General features: G+C 36.2%; 1 pseudogene; it reads right to left on the bottom strand.

The window, feature by feature from the left end:
* Window positions 1-3263: 3263 nt before the first annotated feature.
* On the bottom strand, window positions 3264-3927 carry LOC145717929 (focal adhesion kinase 1 pseudogene; annotated as a pseudogene).
* Between the last annotated feature and the right edge of the window lie 9272 nt (window positions 3928-13199).

The raw sequence follows: 13199 nt of genomic DNA, 5'->3' as shown, positions 1-13199 counted from the left end.
GACAAATCTGGCTAGGGGGTTATCAATCTTATTAATTCTTTCAGAGAACCAGCTCCTAGTTTCATTTATCTGTTCTACTGTTTTTTTTTTTATTTCTATATAATTTCTGCTCTAATCTTAATTATTTCCCTTCTTCTGCAGGTTTTAGGCATTATTTGCTGTCCTTTTTCCAGCTCCTTTAGGTGTAAGGTTAGGTTGTGTATTTGAGAATTTCCTTGCTTCTTGAGGAAGGCCTGTATTGCTATATACTTCCGTCTTATGACCACCTTTGCTCTGTCCCAATGTTTTAGACTGTTGTGTTTTCTTTCTTTTTTTTTTTTTTTTAAGATTTTATTTATTTATTTGTCAGAGACAGAGAGCACAAGCAGGGGGAATGACAGGCAGAGGGAGAAGCGGGTTCCTTGCTGAGCAAGGATCCTGATGTGGGACTCGATCCCAGGACCCTGGGATCATGACCTGAGCCAAAGGCAGATGCTTAACTGACTGAGCCACCCAGGCGTCCCTGGCCTGTTGTGTTTTTATTTTTGTTTGCCTATGTATTTTTTTTTTTAATTTCTTCTTTAATTTCCTGGGTAACCCATTCATTCTTTAGTAGGATGTTCTTTAACCTCCATGTATTTGTGGTCTTTCCAATTTTTTTCTTGTGGTTGACTTCAAGTATCATAGCGTTGTGATCTGAAAATATGCATGGTATGATCTCAATCTTTTTGTACCGATTGAGGCCTGATTTGTGACCCAGTATGTTATCTATTCTGGAGAATGCTCTGTGTGCACTCGAAAAGAATGTGTATTCTGCTTTAGGATGAAATGCTCTGAATATATCTGTTAAGTACATCTGGTCCAGTGTAATTCAAAGCCAATGTTTCCTTGTGGATTCCTTACTTCTGCTTAGATGATCTGTCCCTTGTTGTGAGTGGGGTATTAAAGTCCCCTTCTATTATTGTATTATTATCAATGTGTTTCTTTAAGTTTGTTATTAATTGGTTTATATATTTGGCTGTTCCCAAGTTGGGGACATAAATACTTACAATTGTTAGACCTTCTGGTTGGATAAACACCTTTATTATGATATAGTGTCTTTCTTCATCTCTTTTTACAGTCTTTGATTTAAAATCTAGTTTGTCTGGGGGCGCCTGGGTGGCTCAGTCGTTAAGCGTTTGCCTTCGGCTCAGGTCATGATCCCAGGGTCCTGGGATCGAGCCCCGCATCGGGCTCCCTGCTCAGCGGGAAGCCTGCGTCTCCCTCTCCCACTCCCCCTGCTTGTGTTCCCTCTCTCGCTGTGTCTCTCTCTGTCAAATAAATAAATAAAATCTTTAAAAAAAAAAAAAAATAAAATCTAGTTTGTCTGATATAAGTATGGCTATTCCAGATTTCTTTTGATGTTAATTAGCTTGATAGATGTTTTTCCACCCTCTCACTTTCAATTTGGAGGTGCCATTGTAAATGGAATTGTATTCTTAATTTTGTTTTAGATTGTTCATTGCAAGTGTGTAAAGGACAGTTGATTTTCATATTTTATTCTTATGTCCTCCAATTTTGCTGGAGTCATTATTAATTCTAATAGTGGATTCCTTAGGATTTTTCTACACAGAAGTTCATATTATCTGTGGATATAGTTTTACTTCTTCCTTTCCAATCCAGTTCCAAGGATACCTTTCTTTTTCTTGCCTAGTCACCCTGGAAACCTCTGATGCAATGTTGCATAGCAGTGCTGAGAAAAAACATCTTTATAATTTTTGTAATTTTGTGGGAAACACATCTAATATTTCACCATTAGTGTGTTTTAGTTCTGGGTTTTTCATGAAAGCTTTATCAGGCTGAGGAATTTTTTCCCTTCCATTCCTAGTTTGTTGAATATTTTTTTATATCATGAGGAATCTTAGATTTTGTCAAATATTTTTTCCTGTGTCTAGAGAGATAATCATGTGGTTTTTATTTATTATTCTATTTTTATAATGTATTACATTAATTAATTTTGGGGTGTTAAACAAACCTTGCATTCTTGATATAAATCCCACTTGGTAAGGGTGTGTAACTCTTTTCTAATTTGCTAGATTCTGTTCGTATTTTGTTGATAAATTTTACATTCGTATTCATAAGAATTATTGATCTGTAGTTTTCTTGTGATGTTATTGTCTGGTTTTGATATCAGGCCAATACTCTCCTTATTAAATGATTTGGGAACTGTTCTCTTTTCATGTTTTTTTGTAAGAGTTTGTGAAGTATTGATTATCCTTTAAATATTTGGTAGAATTCAGTTCTGAAGTCATTTGGACCTGGGGTTCTGTTTGTGGGTAGTATTTCTTTTTTACTAATTCAATTTCTTCACTTATTATATATGTCTATTCAGGTTGTCTTTCTTCTGAAGTAATTTCTATAGTTCACGTCTCTCTAGGAATTTGTTCATTCCATGTAAATTATCTAATTTATTAGCATATAATTGTTCACAGTATTCCTTTATAATCCTTTTTATTTGTCCTAACTTTTATATCCAATTCTAGTAGTTTGAATTTTATCTCTTCCTTCTTGATCAATCTATCTAAAAGTTTGTCAATTTTGTTAATCTTTTCAAAGAACCAGCTTTTGGTTTCATTCATCTTCTTTATTGTTTCCTTTATATTTGATTTCATTAATTTCCACTCTAGTCTTTATTATTTCCTTCTGCTTTGGCTGCATTATGTTCAGTATGCTCTTCTTTCTCCAATGTCCTAAGGTGAAAGTTTAAATTACTGGTTTTAAATCTTTCTTTTTTATTAATATTAGCATTTACAACTATAAATTTCCATCTAAGCACTGCTTTAGCTGCATCTCATAACCTTTGGTATGTTGTGTCTTCATTTATCTCAAAATATTTTCTGATTTCCCTTTTTATTTTTTCTTTGACTCATTGGATATTCAAGTGTGTTGCTTGATTCCCACGTATTTATGAACTTCCCAAATTTATTTTTCTGTTATTGATTTCTAATTTCATACTTTGGTGACCAAAGAACTACACTGAATTATTTCTATACTTTGGAATTTTTTGAGGTTTGTTTCATGGTCTAACATAAGGTCTATCTTGGAGAATGTTCCATGTTCACTTGAGAAGAATGTACATTCTGTTGTTGTTGAGTGGCGTGTTCTGTAGATGTCTATTAGGGCTAATTGGCTCAACATTAATTAGTATTGTTCAAGTCTTCTTTTTCTATGTTGATTTTTGCCTAGTTGTTTTTATTTACTTATTTAGAAGAGATCACTGGTTAATCATTACCAGTCAATTTTGTTTATACAGGAGTCATAATTATAATCAGTATGAAAATTAAGCAAAGACATTTATTCTCTTGTGTGTGAGGATATGCAAAATAAATCAAGTATGAGTTACACCAAAGTAGGTATGTAATCTTTTTTTTTTTTTTTTCCCACTCCTCTGGTGGATGTGCAAGTTCATACTTCCCCCTCACATTAGAGACAACCATATCCAAATGGAGCCAGTGAACCTCTTCTGATCAAGGAGACTGAGGCAAAATCCGTAGCAGGCCGTGTGCTTTACTTTATGACTGTCCGCTGTCTCCTGAATGATGCCCCCGATGTCACTAGCATCTCCATGCCTGATAATACTGGCCCAAGTGTCTGGCTCACTGCTGTTTTCAAAATAATAAAAGACCTTCAACAATTGCTCCATTGCCCCAGGGGAACGTTCCACTCCAGTACCTAGGTGAGTATTGATACTCGAATTCAGTGTGTGAGTCAAGTTTGGGTCAAGGTACGCAGCTTCCATTATCTTGCTAGATGCTCTGTATCTGTCATGCTAGTTCCAAAGGCCACAGTAACTCTGTGAAGTCCAACGACGGTTTAAAGAAAATGCTCCTAGTTTCTCGTTTCTCTTTCCATAGTAGTCTGAGAACTCGAACCTCGCTGGGCGCAGGGAAGCGAAGGTAGACTACTGCAAGGTGGCACCACGAACTGATCTCCGCGCTCCTTCCCACGCCTCACACGGCAGGTGCACAGAGGTCCTGCCCCTGCTAGGGCGGTAGCAGCCGCGGCAGCAGCCGGCTTGCGCCCGCCCGCGCGGTACTGCGTTGGCACGGGCCCTGCATGCCTGGCGACTGGCTGAGGCGCATGACCCCGCCACTGCCTGGTTGTTTTATTATTGAAAACGGGATATTAAAGTCTCCAAAACTACTGTATACTTATTTCTCCCTTCAGTTCTGTCAGTGTTCACTTCATGTATCTTCATACTCCAGAATTTAATTGTATATAACTGTTATACCTTCTGCTTTGTACATATAAGTTTTGTACATAGATAATGTTCTTTTTTATCTTGAGCGGTTCTTCTGTTTATGTGGAATGTGTCTTTATATTAATACAGCCAATTCAGCTCTCTTTCAGTTACTGTTTGCATGTAATACATTTTCTATCCTTTTATTTTCATCCTAGTTATGTCTTTGAATCTAAAATGAGCTTGTTGTATACAGCAAATAGTTGGATCATAATTAATTATCCATTCTGTCAATGTCTGTCTCTTAATTGGTGGGTTTAATGTGCTTATATTGCATGTAACTAATTATAAAAACTAAATTACTTCTATTTTTTATTTTCTATGTGTCTCATGTTATTTTTGTTCTTGTATTCCTTCATTACTCCTTTCTTTTGCATTAAGTGAGTATTTTGTAATGAAGCATTAACATTTCTCTACTTTTTTACTCTATATAGTTGTTGCTGTAGGGCTTACCATATACATTGTATCTTATCAGATGCATATTTGTATTAGCTTAATTCCAATGATATATAGAAACATCACTCCTATATAGCTCTATTCCTTTTCTCCTACCCTTTTTGTCATATTATTATTGTACATATTACATCTATTAATATTACATAATATTAATTATTATAATTATTACTTCACCATCTGTAGTCATTTCTTTAGCCCAATACAGCTTTGGTTCCACCCAACTCTTTTGTACTATTATTGGTAAACACATTACAAGTATATTACATTTTTATATGTTATAGGTCCAATCATATATACATATTATTTAACACAATTGCTTTTCAGTCAGTTAAAAGAGAAAGGGGAAAAATATGCATTTATACTGTCTTTTATAGTTACATAATTATCTTTACTGTTGCTCTTTATTTTCTTTAAGTTTTCATTTAAATTTCAGTTAGTTAATATATAGTGTAATATTAGTTTCAGGTATACAATATAGTGATTCAACATTTCCATACAACGCCTTGTGCTTATCACAAATTCACTCCTTATTGCCCATTACCTATTTTATCCATCCCCCCCACACACCTTCCCTCTGGTAACTATCAGTTTGTTCTCTATAGTTAAGAGTCTGTTTCTTGGTTTGCCCCTCTCTCTCTTATTTTCTTCCCCATGCTCATTTGTTTTGTTTCTTAAAATTCCACATATGAGTGAAATCATATGGTATTTGTCTTTCTCTGGCTGACTTATTTCACTTAGCATAATAGTCTCTATTTTTTGTTTGCATTTGAATTACCATTTGGTGTCACTTGCTTTGAGCCTGAAGAACTTCTTCCAGTATTTCTTGTAAGAATGGTCTGCTAAAAATCAATTTTCCGAGTTTTGTTTATCTGGAAATGCTTTTACGTTGCCTTCATTTTTGAGAGGTAGCTTTACTCTATATAGGATTATGTGGTTGTGTATATTAACTTGTATAATTAGTAAAACCAGTATAGGTATTTAGGAAGTTTAGATAAACTAAATTCTGCATAAGATAACAAAACCAACTCTTCCAGAAAACAAAATATGTACTTTTATTAAATTCCATATTATGGGGGCGCCTGGGTGGCTCAGATGGTTAAGCGTCTGCCTTCGGCTCAGGTCATGATCCCAGGGTCCTGGGATCAAGCCCCACATCGGGCTCCTGGCTCAGCAGGGAGCCTGCTTCTCCCTCTCCCTCTGCCTCTCTCCCTGCTCATGCTCTCTCTCTCTGTGTATCTCTGTGTCTCGAATGAATAAATAAAATCTTTAAAAAAAAATTCCATATTATGATCAGAGTGAAGAAATGTCATATAAGCTAAAATTATCAAACTAATCTTATTTGCTTAAGGATTCACATAAATATGGATTATTATTAAAAATGATTCCAAGATAAGGTTTCTTTGAGAAAGGTTGTTTTATTTTTGTCTGTCTTCCTGAAAGGCCGGCACATTTTAAAGTAGCAGATAATCAGTTTTTTCCCTCTGGGAATTATTGTATTTAAGCATTTTTCAGAAGCAATAACTCAAGAAGACAAGGGTTTGAACTAATTTTAAGAAAATAATCAAATTTATTAAACTCTTCCAGGCATAGAAAAGTATTATGCCCTCACAGACTTGGAGGAAAGACTTTATTTACAGACACACAGAGAGCTTGCAGCTTCAGCTCCACAACCTGACTAGGGTGAAATGCAAATTCAGATACAATGACATATTCCAACAAACTTTGCAGGAAAAAAAATATTATTGCAAAAAGGTGATTGAGAATGGATACTTGGTAGCTTTAATCATTAGCTTAGGAGGTTTCTGCAATATTCAAATAGTGTTTTCATTCTCTCCCATTCACTCAGGAATGACCCCCTCAATCCATTCATTAAACAAAAGAAATGCAATGTTCCTTTTACATTTTGAAGGTTTCACAGGCTTACAGTCTTGAACCTTGTTATCAAAGCCAGGGCATCAGTCTCTAAACTGGAGGAGAAGTTTACCAGTCTCTCCTCTGGAGCGGGTACTTAACAACCAATCTCGCTAGCTGGGGAAGCCCAGTGGAGACAGGCAGGCTGGAGTCTGGATTGAGAGGCCTAGGCAGAGCGTCCTGCTCTCAGGTGAGACTTCTAAATGACCATACCCATGTATTTATGGGGCAAATGATGGGATCTGAAGTTAATTTGTTTGCCTACGTGCAGTTTGGAGTGAGCAGCATTCCTATGTTACCATGTCTTAACATATTCAAGGAGCCTGGGTTATGTGTGCCTGCCTCCCCTCCCGGATTCCACTGGCAGTGGGGAGGGGAGGGGTTTGGGGGGGCAGCCTAGCTTGGAGCAGCAGGGGATGTAAGGCAAGATTTACAGCTCTTGGCCTCCAGACCAGTAGGGCCGATTCTGACCTGGAGGCCAGCTAATGTCAACTAGTCAGGCTCCTGAAGTCAATTATGCAACACAAATCTCACAAACAACATTCTTTAGCTTGCCTGCGTATGTGCAGGTTGGGGTGGTCAGTTATGCAGGACAAATCACAGAAACCTCCATCCATACAGTACAGTTGTAGAGAACCTTGTTCTAAAATTTATATGGAAAGACAAAACACTAGAATAGCTAAAACATAATTGATAAAGAATAATAAAGCAAAAAGAATCACTTCATGTGATGTTAACCTTACTACATAGCTACAGCAATCAAGATAATGTGGCATTAGCAGAGGTATCAGTAGAACAGAATATAGAACTAAAAATTAATATGTTACAGACTTAAATGTAAAGTGTAAAAGTATAATAATTTCAGAAAATGTCACAGGAGAAAATCTGGATCTAGACCTAGGCAAAATTCTTTGATTTGACATCAAAAGCACAATCCATTTTTAAAAAATCAATAAATTAGACCTCATCTAAATTAAAAACTTCTCTTTGTGAGACATTCTATGAAGGAATGAAAATACAAGCTATAGACAGGAGAAAAATTTGAAAGCTATGTATCCAACAAAAGACTACTATCTAGAAAATAAAAAGAACTCATAAAACTCAACAATCAACAATCAAAGAATCCAAGTACAAAATGGGCAAAAGACAGCAAAAGTTTCACCAAAGCGGATATACAGATGGCAAATAAGCACAGTAAGATATCTTCAACATCATTAGTCGTCATTAGTCATTAGAAAAATGCAAATTAAGACTTCAGTGAGAATATAACTACACACATATTGGAATAACTAAAATAAAAAAATGATAACACCAAATGCTGGCAAGGATGTGGAGGGAAGCTGGATTGCTTATACATTTCTGGTGGGAATGTAAAATAGGTTTAGCCACTTTGTAAAACAGTATGGCAATTTCTTTAAAATTAAACATGAACCTAACATACAAGCCAGAAATCTCACTTGTGGGCATTTAGACCAGAGAATTAAAAGCTTAATTTCACACAGAAAATCATCTACACAATTGTTCACAGAAACTTTATCTGTAAGTCAATGACTGGAGAAACCCAAATGTCCTTGAATGAGTGCAACAAACCGTGGTATATACCTATCATGGAATACTACTCAAAATTAAAAAGTAATAAACTCTTGACACACGCAAAAACTTTGATGGATCTTCAGGGAATTATGGGTAGTAAAAAAAAACCCAATCCTAAAACTTACATATTTTATGATTCCATTTATATAAGATTTTTGAAATACAAAAATTTAGAAATGAAGACAGTTTAGTAGTTTCCAGTGGCTAGGCATGGGGAATCATTCTAGAAGGAAGATAGATGTAATCATAAAATGGTAACACTAGGGAGGATCATTGTGGTGTTGGACTTGTTTAGAATCTTGTCTATTGTGGTTGATGCATGGACCTACACATGTGATAAAACTGCACAGAAGTAAGTACACACACACACACACACACACACTGAAGTAAAACTGGAACAACCTAAATAAGATCAATGGATATTATCAATGTCAGTATCCTTGTTCTGATATTATACTATAATTTTGTAATATATTATCACTGGGGAAAATTGGATAAAATGTACCTTGGATTTCTAAGCATTATTTCTTACAACTGCATGTGAATTTACAATCATCTCAAAATAAAATGTTAAAAATATCTTAAAAAAGTTTTTTTTTTACAAAAGAAAGATATTTATCTAATTCATCCTAAGTCTATGCTGCACTCAGCCAGGGGAAGAAATATCTAATATATAGCTTATTGAAATTGCATAGATCCTGAATCATAGTTTTGAGGTAACAAAGTGGGTTTCCTGTATTTAGCTATCTTACTATATACCTACCAGTATTAGATTTAGGATTCAGAAGGAAGATGCCATACAGAGTCATTTATACATTTACTGAAACTGAAAAATTAAATCATACTTTTTCTTATAAAAAGTAAATCCTGATCAGACTAATTGTCCAATTGAGTAATATACTGAACATTTTCCATAAATTGACTGAACTATGTTTGTGGCACCAAGATTTAGAAAAAGGATTTTTTTTTTTTTTAAAGAGGGAGAACTGGAGACAGATTTTTTTTTTAAAGATTTATTTATTTATTTGAGAGAGCGAGAATGAGAGAGAGAGAGAGTACATGAGAGAGGGGAGGGTTAGAGGGAGAAGCAGGCTCCTCGCCGAGCAGGGAGCCCGATGCGGGACTCGATCCAGGGACTCCAGGATCATGACCTGAGCCGAAGGCAGTCACTCAACCAACTGAGCCACCCAGGTGCCCCTTAGAAAAAGGATTTTTAAAGCACATAGAAAATATACAATATACCAGAAATTATATCCTTTGCAAATTAAAAAATATGAGAGGGCTGTTTTCAAGATTTGTTTAGGGGATATGAGAGAAAAAGAAAAAAACATTACCTTAAAATTCTGCTTTTGAAAAGTCTCTGCTGTTCTGATCTGCACCAAGACCCTGTGGCGGGGGTTTCCCCTCAGTACAAGTGGAACTCCAGTCTGATTTCTCAATTATTTTCTGCTCAGGATTCTCTGTGCAGTATTTGACATTAGGCTGGGAAGATGTCCTGTCCTTTAAGGGAGGAATAACAGGTCTTCTCATTTTCCCTCTCTGGGTTTTTTTAGGATTTTTTTCTGGACACCTTAAGCACTTCAACTGTCCATCGCCCATTAAAAAAGTGATACTGAGTTCATGATGAATTAAAGATTTATATCTTAAATCACTTATGGTAAACAGTATTGACAGGGCTTATTCCTTTTGACAGAAGCACAATCTAAAGCACAGTGTGGCTTAAGGTGACTTCTTGGAAATCACAAAATAGCTTAAGAAATAGAGACTGGGAAGAACCCCAGATCTCCTGACCCTCAATTCTGATAACCTACAGTCAATGGTAATTATTATGTGTTATCTGAATGAACACCAACACCCACCAACAGCCTTATGAGGTCTCATCAGTTGCTATTCTCATTTTAAGGATGGATAATGAAATTTTGGAAGAGTTAATATATCTGTCCAAGGTCATGAAGCTACTAGGTGCTAAAGCCATAAGGCCAGGGATCCAATATTAAGATATCTCATGCCATTATCCCATATACTGAAAGATGACATTGTACTGCAAAAATTAAAACAATCATGGCCCATCTACTTCTTTACCAGCAATTAGGGCAAAAGAAAGAATTGTTAAAAAAAAAAAAAAACAGAAAAACAAAGCAAAAAAACTAAAGCAAAGCAAAAACAAACAAAAACAAAACTATGATCACATGCTAAGTGTCATGAAGAAGAGTAAGACTTGTCTGATAAGGTGACCTGAAATATGAATTAAGTAAGGAGGTGGTTATAGGGATATCTGAAGGCAGGCTATTACAGGAAAACACATAGAAAGGCATGGAAGCATGCCTAGTGAGTTAGTGTTAGAGGAATGAAAAAGAGACTAGTGTGGCTGGAGAAAATGTTACTTATTCATTCAACAAATATTCAAGTATCCATTGATCCAGGAACTACTATAGGCACTTAGCATACATTAATGAACAATGAACAAAGATTTATGCTCTCCTGGAGTTTATATTGTTCCACCACAGGAGATAGGTGGTAAAAACAAAACAACAACAACAAAAAAAACCCAACAAAAAAAAAAATTAAAAAAAACAGCTTATGAATAAAATATATTGTATTCCTAAAAGGTGGTAAATAATGTGGAAAAGAAAAGAAAGAAATAGGGAAGAAGTGGAATTAGGAGTGTGGGGTGAGGGAAACTTAAAAAAAAATATTAGCTATTCTTGTAATTGATAGGACTTTTATTGGGTGGAAGTTTTCTCTTTTGTGCTGCTTTTTGTCAGGTGTCAATGTAAATGCTATGCTGGTTTCACTGCACAGATGTCAGAACACATTTTCCCCATCTTTGGAGGGAACTTGACTTGTTTAGTGTATCAGAACACCTGGGACACTAATATCTGACAGCTTTTTGTCATCAAGTGGCGAGTTTAAAGTTAACACCACCCGTTGTATAGCCAATAAATTTGGACATTAGTTCTCTGGGTTTGAGACCTGGCCTGGTAGAAACTCTGACCAGGTGCAGACACACTGTGCCTTGCTTTCCACCCAAGGACATTTAAACAGGTGGAGCGAGCACATAATCATAACCCTTTCACTTCTGCGGAGCTGAACTGAACTCCATTTCTCAGGGCGGGTCAGAAATCTGGTCCCGCCTTCCAGTACAGAATTGATTGAGCCACAGGGGGTCACGTGACCTAAATTCTGCCAATTGAAGTCCTCTCCCAGCTAGTTTAATTTTGGAAAGGAACCATTAAGACGCCGATCTTTACCAAACCTGCCTTTTGTTTTTTAGCAAATTCCTGGGAGAAAGTAAAGGGCTCCTGTTGCTGAGGTCTTGGATTGCACCCAAGTTTTTTCCAACTCTTCTTCCAATTAGGTAAATTATAGCAGTATCCTTTCTATAAGCTACACCTATATTGGCCTAATTTACCCAGGGTCAAGGTTAGGGATTAATTAAAAAAAGGCAATCCAGTTGGATTACCCAGTGATCTACTTTCCTCTCCACCCTCTTGTGCATCCCCCATCCTAACCTATGATTCATTTCAGTTGTGTGGCTAATCATTTCATGTTCTCTCTTTAAAACCCCTTAACAGCCTTTCTCTTTTTTTCTCTTCTTCAAAAAACTTATAATTCTCCTTTGCATCTTAGTTTTGCTTGCAGTTAGTTTTGATATCCTAGACTTTAAATTGTAAATAGTGAATTATATATATTTCTGTCTATTGCATTTCATTTCTTTTATATTTAAAAATGCTTTTCTCTTCTCCCTCTGACCCTCCTCCCTCTCGTGCTCTCTGTGTCTCATTCTCTCTCTCTCAAAAAAAAAAAAAAAAAAAATCTTAAAAAAAAAAAAAAAGGGGGCGCCTGGGTGGCTCAGTTGGTTAAGCGACTGCCTTCAGCTCAGGTCATGATCCTGGAGTCCCGGGATCGAGTCCCGCATCGGGCTCCCTGCTCGGCAGGGAGTCTGCTTCTCCCTCTGACCCTCCTCCCTCTCGTGCTCTCTGTGTCTCATTCTCTCTCTCTCAAATAAATCAAAAAAAAAAAAATCTTAAAAATGCTTTTCTCATCTAAAGAGCAAATAAGTATTCATCTACATCTTGGAGATGACTGCGTTTCATTTCTTATAATGGACTCTCTAAAGCAGTTTGAATTCATTTTTAATGGATGATGTGATATGAGCATTTGTCCATCTTTCTAATTACCCTCCTAACTATATTGCAGTTGGTTAGATTGTTGTTATAAACAGTGTAGTTTACAGAATAACCCTTCTTTTAACCCTTGATTTTATCTTTTTAATTTTTAACTTTGAAATAATTTCAGACTTACAGAAAGTTTGCAAAAAATAGCACAGAAAGTTTTCACCCAGATTTCCGTAATGTTAGTGTCTTATATAACCTTAGAAAAATTATAAAAACTATGAAATTAACACTGATGAGTACTATTAACAAATCTACATACATTATTTGCATTTTACCTGTTGTCCCACTAATGTCCTTTTTCTATTCCAAGATCCCGTTCAGGATACCACATTGCCTTTGGCTGCCATTTCTCCTTAGTCTCCTTGAGGCTGACAGTTTATCAGTTTTTCTGGGTCTTTCACAGCCCTGACATTTTGAAGATGCTGGTGAAGTATTTTATAGAATATCTGTCAATTTGGATTTTTCTGATGTTTTCTTATGATTAGATTGAAGTTATACATTTTTGGCAAGAATACCTGTTTTATTTTCTTCCCCTCCACCCCACTGATGATGGAGGGATTTCCACTCTATTGTTATGGGACTAGCTGAGCACATGACACTGGACACTGAACAGAGGAATTCATAGCTGGTTATTAGTAACATTTACTCATAGTCTTGGGGAGGAGGACACTACATGCCAGGTAGAGCCTCACAGGTTACGCTCTGGAAGAGAGTGAACAATTGGGGCTGTGGGGGGCAGTTTTGTAGTAACAAGAAGATGAAGTGACCCTTGGTTCACATGGAAAGTTATGATTGGTTTGTTT

This window comes from Leptonychotes weddellii, chromosome X, assembly GCF_054177405.1.
Source record: "Leptonychotes weddellii isolate Sample4059 chromosome X, ASM5417740v2, whole genome shotgun sequence".
In the NCBI taxonomy this organism is placed as follows: domain Eukaryota; kingdom Metazoa; phylum Chordata; class Mammalia; order Carnivora; family Phocidae; genus Leptonychotes; species Leptonychotes weddellii.
Note: the sequence above shows the minus strand (reverse complement) of the source record. Positions and strands in the feature narration are given on the sequence as shown.